Source organism: Gekko japonicus, unplaced genomic scaffold, assembly GCF_001447785.1.
Source record: "Gekko japonicus isolate JY-2015 unplaced genomic scaffold, Gekko_japonicus_V1.1 scaffold1507, whole genome shotgun sequence".
Taxonomy (NCBI): domain Eukaryota; kingdom Metazoa; phylum Chordata; class Lepidosauria; order Squamata; family Gekkonidae; genus Gekko; species Gekko japonicus.
Genome location: NW_015159756.1, coordinates 147,998 through 155,352, shown reverse-complemented (window position 1 = coordinate 155,352; position 7,355 = coordinate 147,998). Strand labels below are relative to the sequence as shown.

The following is a 7,355-nucleotide window of genomic DNA, read 5'->3' as shown; positions in this document are numbered from 1 at the left end:
GGGGGAAGGAAAACCACTTGTACTAAATGAGAGAGAGAGAGAGAAACAGAGAGAAACTGCTCTTTCAAACAATACAGCTAACATCACAGAGAGTTCTCCAATCCAAAGTTTCTCAAACATATCACAGCTATTCTTATGTCAGGTCCTTTTTCTTCTCCAATTATAATGCTATTCATTTTGCGGCATCGAAGCTATACCAGCTATCAACTGATGCAATCCAAACTGAAGCTCTACCACTCGTTTTATTAGATGGAAGGAAATCTTTTCAACCACTCCAGGAATCCTCTTTCTTTGGCATAATCTTTTACATTTTTTCCAAGCCACGCCAAGATTCTTCCAGACATACAGTTGGCTGCTCTTACAGTTATGACTAAAAAAAATAGGAAACAAAAGCTAAGCCATCACGCTGCTGGGCAATTTCAAATAAAAGTTGTAAGGAATCATGGGGGGAAAGAGAACAAATAAGACACATACCCTACAGCCCAGCTGGTCAAGACTGCCAGGCCAAATGAAACAATACTGCTGGGGTCACCAAGCTCTGAACTTCAGCAGTCTATCGATGAAAGAGTGGGAGAAGATCCTGAGCGGCTACAACCCAGGTCCAAGTCCTGCATGGTAGGGGCTTAGGTGGTTGCCTCAGAGGTCTGCAGCAAGATTTCTCTTGCTGGTTCCGGCAGGGTGGCCACTGGCAGTTCATTGTCAGTGGAGGCTTCTGCAGTGCTGGTCCCTCTGGCCCTCCTCAGCCACTGACCTCTGAGGACTCCAAGTCAGATTCACAGAGCTGGTCAGAGGAGGTCATGACATTCTACAGGGGAAGGGATATGTTTACCTTCTTCTTGTGCTATGTGGGAGAATTGGAGGGGGAGGGGACATTTACAGTCAGATTATACATGCCTCGTGGTGCAGTCCCCTGCCCCTACTCCCACTTGTTTTCTGGGACACTCTTTGCTGTGAAGGCAGAAGAGTGCTCAGAGGAGAAAATAATTTGAAGCACCTTTCCTCCTACCCCTAACAGACTTCCCACAGCCCTTAAAGCATGTGTCATATCCTGGACCTGAGACAAAGCTGTTTATACACATTTTAAGAGTCACTAGGTGTACAGAGTTTAATATACAAAGGGTAGTCAGGTAAGGATTCTCTCAGTTAAGGAGACCAACAAAGTAACAAACCTGTAAATTAGCCACCTCTTTACATGCTTCCAGAGTGATAAGGTAATGAAACAGATGGCCATCGTCCAGCACCAAAATTGATAGACAGATCAGATACAAAAAAATCTGGGCTCTCATTTAATCCTTGTGGAGCTGTAGTCTGAGGATCCCTTCTGTCCCCTTCCCCAATAACATTCTGTCATGGTGAGTCATCACTTTTTGAATAGCCCAGGTGATATCAGTGGTTCCAAGAAATGGGAGTAATGTTCAAGAAAGTGAAGAATAATGGGATCCAACATTACTACTGGAGAAGCAGCTGCAAAAAAACCCCAAAAACAAAAACAACCACCCAATTTCTTCCAACTCTGTTTAGCCCAGAAGATGGTACCCACCCTTGACACAATCGACCTGGCCACCTCGATTCTCACCACTGTAATATCAAGTCTGGACTACTGTAATGCACTCTACATAGGTCTCTCCCCAAAGTCAACTTGGGCCCCGGTCACATGGCAAAGTTGCCACGGGAGAGGCACGGATGGTGGGCGGATTATCCGGGCGCGATCACACCCCAACATCTTGGAAGTGGAGTGCACCTGTGGCTTACCACCGACAATGCGAGTTAAAAAACTAGTACCTCCAAGGTACTAGTAAATGTTTGCCACGGGCTGCCTCCAGACGCCCGTGGTGTGATCGCGCTGGAGCGCGGCATTCCCCTCCAGTCCCTCATTTACCCGCCGGCGCCAAGGAAAGGACCCGTGGTATGCCACCGGCACGTCTGATCGCGTAATCGAGCATCAAACTGCGCTGGGGCAATTAGCCATCCTGTTGATTGTATTGAGTGACCCTGTGTAATCCACCTTGAGTCCCATTGAGAAAGGTGGACTATAAATAATGCAAGTAAATATATGCTATGCAGGTTTATCGGTCAGGATGGAAAACCACTCAAAACCCCAGGAGAAAGCAGGATATACATAAAATAGGAAGAAGTTTACTATCACTCACACTTTGAATGAGAAATACTCAGAAGTTACAGTGTGTAATAACGCTTGTACCACAGACCAGTCCTTACACATCCAGCTCTGGTCATACATGTAACTAGTTATTCTAGAATGGAAATGAAGATGCTTATTCAGGTGCACATCTAATTGAAAATAAGGCAAGTTACTAACTGCATCCACTAGATAGTATTTTGTAGGGTTATAAAAGCATATGCAGGTTTCAATATGCATATATTTCCATATGTATATTTGCTTATATTGGTTAAGAACATTTGCTGAAGATTCAGATGCTACTGTGCCTAAATCTGTTGGAATGTGATTGGTAGGCAGGATTTAGTATATACTGAATTACTTCTGATTTCCAACCATATGAATGTCCTTCCTCACCCGAGGGTATTGCCAGCTAAGCTACTAGCTCTTAAACTAGTATTAAGAAACATATGTGGTAAGACGATCTCAGTGCAGCCCAAGAGTTATAGCACTTTGGCAGTATGAACAGCTTTGGCCCATTTACTGCTGTAACTCAGCTTCTGGGGAAATAGTTTCTCTCAGATGCATGAGGTGAGCTGGGAAGAGAGTGGTGATTATTTTGATATGTACAAAGGTTAAAGTATACTGAAAGATAAACCAAGTAAATTTCTCTCACAGATTGTTGCCATATCTTCTGGAAAGGAGTTGCCATTGGCTTTGTTCTTCATTTTAAGTTCTAAGTTTTTAAGTTTATGCCACATCAGCCAAATATTATCCCTTCAACACTGCTTTTAAAACAAAAGCAAAAGGCAGCTAAATGTAATTGAACAGAGAGGCAGCAGAGTACTTTTTAAACAAAGGTGTAGGTCCCACGCACAACTGAGGGGAGGTAACCTGACTATAACACCTCACCCTATTGCTGAAGAAATGGCAGCTGGGAGTAGGGCTAGGCTCTCAGACAGAGATGGAGCCAGACATTGTGCGAAGGTGCCGGGCTGTTGCCTCCCCTCCGTCAGATGGTCTTACTCTGTTGTTGTAACTGCATGTTATTTCTTGAATTTCTTTAAAAATTACTACCAAAAAAGTTATAATAAAAAACCTCCTTAAATTGCAAGAATAAGAAATTAGAAAAGCAAACTTAAACAGATGGTCTGCAGCAACATTTAGTAGTAGCAGAGTTCTTGTCTAGGTGTTTTGTATGGTTTTCATTTAGCTAACTATCTGGTCAATGGTAAAATAAGTATACATTCCAATCCCAAAGAAGGGCAATGCCAAAGAATGTTCAAACTAGAATGTTCAAACTATTGCACAATTGCACTCATATCACACGCTAGCAAGGTCATGCTCAAGATCCTACAAGCTAGGCTTCAACAGTACGTGGATAGAGAACTGCCAGAAGTACAAGCTGGGTTTCGAAGAGGTAGAGGAACTAGAGATCAAATTGCCAACATTCGCTGGATTATGGAGAAAGCAAGAGAGTACCAGAAAAACATCTACTTCTGCTTCATTGACTATGCTAAAGCCTTTGACTGTGTGGATCACAACAAACTATGGCAGGTCCTTAAAGAGATGGGAGTACCAGACCACCTCACATGTCTCTTGAGAAACCTGTATAAGGGCCAAGAAGCAACAGTTAGAACCGGATATGGAACAACTGATTGGTTCAGCATAGGAAAAGGAGTACGACAAGGATGTATATTGTCACCTTGCTTATTTAATATATATGCAGAGTACATCATGCGAAATGCTGGCCTAATAAAACTTTGTTGGTCTTAAAGGTGCTACTGGACTCAAGCTTTGTTCTGCTGCTTCAGACCAACACGGCTACCCATCTGAATCTGTCTCCAGTGAGTGAGGTCAGAGTGAACTCAGGCCAACTGGAATGTGGCTCACAGCTTGTCTCTTGGAGGTGAAGAGAGCTGTTGGGGCATGTGTTGGTCCTAACTACTCTGTGGGGAAAAAATTAAGTTACACTTAGCTGCATTAAGGCCGAGTGCTGAAGAATAGATTCTTTTGAACTATGGTGCTGGAGGAGACTCTTGAGAGTCCCTTGGACTGCAAGAAGATCAAATCAGTCAATCCTAAAAGAAATCAACCCTGACTGTTCCCTGGAAGGCCAGATAATGAAACTGAAGCTCAAATACTTTGGCCACCAAATGAGAAGGGAGCACTCACTGGAGAAGACCCTGATGCTGGGAAAGATTGAAGGTCAAAGAAGACGGGGACGGCAAAGGATGAGATGGTTGGACAGTGTCATAGATGCAACGAACATGAAACTGAGCAAACTTCAGAGGACGGTGGAAGACAGGAAGGCCTGGCGTGATATCGTCCATGGGGTCGCGAAGAGTCGGACTCGACTGTGCGACTGAACAACAACAAAAAATAAGTTGAATAATGCAGTTTTATGAAGTATTAACTTTCAGTTCTCTTTTGTGCTACAGTTTTTAAAATTCCCAGTTAGGCTATAGAAAGGAACACTTCCATCAGAATACTTCTGCCCCACTATCCTTTAAAAAGCCAAATGTTCAGCAAAATCCAACACATGTGGGTATTAAAAAGCACAGGCTGTGTGCAATTATCCAATATGTAGGATAGACATGTCAGAGTCTCTACATTTACTCTGCCTCTACTAATCTAGAAGCTTCCTGTTAGAAGAGAACAAGATGGAAGATTCAGGGTAAGGAAAGAAGTGGGGGAATCCTTGAATGGAAGCTCAGCCGTTGGTTCTGACCATCCACTGTAGCTGCTGTTCTGAATCCAATCAGCCGGGTTTACAGCACTGGCTGCCCTCTTTTATTGTTGTTTTGTAGCACCAGAAAACTAGATAATTAGCAAACAATATATATAGATGCCTACCTTGCTTTCCCAGAGTATTTTAAAACTAAATGCACAGATTAGTAAGAATCCAAGACTTAATTCTATTACAAATAGGAATTGGAGGGATTCTGTATTAAACATCTGTTTCAGGATTCATCTTCCCTTCCCTGCTTTACAGAAGCCCCCTTGACACACTTACAGTACAGTCACTCCTCCTAAAGCCCATTAGTTTCATCACTTTGCAAGCAGAAACCCTACTACTTCAGTGCTATTTTTGACATGAAATTCTCTTATGCGTGCATGTATGTTATGTATATATATACACAAACACACACCCTACTATACATATTCACACACACAACTAGCAGGTATTGTGTTCTGTGATGGTGTCACTTACAGCATCCATAGTCTTATTTTCCAGGTTCTATCTTGGCTGCAAATATGAGTACTGGTAACCATAATGATGTTCCTGCCTAGAACAAGTGGGTTTTGTTTGTTTTTATATTCATACTAAACTCTTATGGAGCACAAAAGACACAGCAACATCTATTGGGGCAAAAACATGGAACTTTCAATTACACCTTTGTAAAACCCTGCCTTCCAGCTACAACTCTGTAATTCACCATCATTTTACAAAACACAAAGTAAAGCCCATAAGTATCTGTATTTTGAGTGTGGTGGCACGCAGGGAAGACAGAGCACTATTTTATTTTAGGTTACCAACTTTCAAGAGAGAGTATTTTTAAGCCACTTTGAAAGTTTTATTTCAATAGCCCATAAGAAATACAGACAAATATTTTAAATCTATCTGAATTCCATATTTTAGAACTGAAACATGTAGCAGTCTCTCTCCTTACTGATTATCTAAAGCATAACTAGTGTCCAGAGGTTTTCTGACACCACAGAAGTATCTCCTCATGCAAGCTCCAAGCAGCACAAGCATCCAGGGCCCTCTTTTCCTTCAGCCTCACCCTTCTCCAAAAATGGATTCACCAAACTGTCATTATCTACCCCACTTAGACAGTATCATCACCCTTCCTGAAAATACTTAGAAGGGAAGCAGAAACATGTATGCTCTTAACACGCTGTTAAAGAACCCCTCCTCTATCAATCAAATTGCTCTCTCCCTACAGGAGTAAGCAGCATCACAGGAAGAAGGTAAGAGCCCCTCCTTTCCTACTACCAGCACCAGCCAGCACACTCAAGCTTGCCGCCAGCAGGAAAGCAAAGGGCAAACGATAGCTAATACAAATCAAACACGAGGTGGGGACGCTGGCAGGAAATCAGATGGTTGAAAACCTCACAATCGGGATCCAGATTGACACTCCCTCCCCAAATTAGCTCTGACAGGCCCATTTTGGAGTTACAGAACCATATATTTGGATCCAGATGATGACTTTCCCCAAAACACGTTCTATTTGCTCCCCCCGCCCGTCTCCAGGAGTTTGGTGTCCACCGTTTAAAACCCGACCGACGTTCCTATTGCAAACGGAACTCGGTCTTTTCTTTGCAACAGGGATTTACAATGTAAAAAAACCGCAAAACCCTACTCATTTCCGCATTTACAAAGCGTAACTCTTTAGATCAAGCCCTTTCCCTTGGGACGGGCGAGTGGAACGCAGATTACCAGAATACTATGATGGAGAGTAGATTCTCCCGCAAACCTCTCCTCATCTGCGCGGCTGCGCCCCATCCACTCGTTTTCCATAAAGGGTGTCATCATGCATGACTGAACCTCAGTGAAAGGACAGCAACTCAAAATGAGCACACACCCACACTCCCAACAGGTATACTTACCTGGAGTGGAAAATAATCCGGATTGGAAACCCGCCCGACGGCTGGAGGATGAAGCCCCAGACGTGCAGCCGCTCCTACAGATCCGACCTGGAGGCTCCTTGGCAGTAGCCGCGCCTCTTTTCCCTTTCCTACCTCTGCTCCTGCTCCTGGCTGCCAGACAAGGAAGTCGCCTGGGATATCTTGGGGAAGGGTGTGTTGTTGCTGTGGAGTACTTTTCTTCTGAGTCAGGCTATTTCCTGCTTCAGAAGGGGAAAAGAAAAAAAGTTGGGAGATGTTTTCGATTCAGGGCAATGTTCTCAAGTTGCAGCAAGCAGGTGAGCACACAGTCAGCTACACCCCTTTTGGGGCCCCAACAGAAAGTAAAGGGATCGCGTGCTTTGGCACGCGCCACAATAGACGCAGGAAAACAATCGAAGCGCAGGAGGCACCTGTTTGCGGAACCACCCCCGAGCGCGCATATTCCAGCGGCGAAACTTTCTTTTGCAAAGGGATATTCTCAGCACATGGATCGAGGAACCTGGGCAAGAGTTGCTACCGGGTGGGGGGGGGGGGGGCATGTAGTCCGATCTACTGAGGAAGAAGAAGTTGGGGAATTAGGCTCCAATGTAATAATTTATCAGGTTAT

The 7,355-nt window shown here is 43.9% G+C and overlaps 1 protein-coding gene across 1 annotated transcript in view; it reads right to left on the bottom strand.

Moving 5' to 3' along the window:
• TJP2 (tight junction protein 2) overlaps window positions 1–6,797 on the bottom strand; it is a 97,490-nt gene extending 90,693 nt beyond the window's left edge. Inside the window, exon 1 of the mRNA XM_015405919.1 lies at window positions 6,731–6,797. The gene's annotated coding sequence lies outside the window, so the exon portion shown is untranslated. The remainder of the gene's footprint in view (window positions 1–6,730) is intronic.
• Window positions 6,798–7,355: the final 558 nt, after the last annotated feature.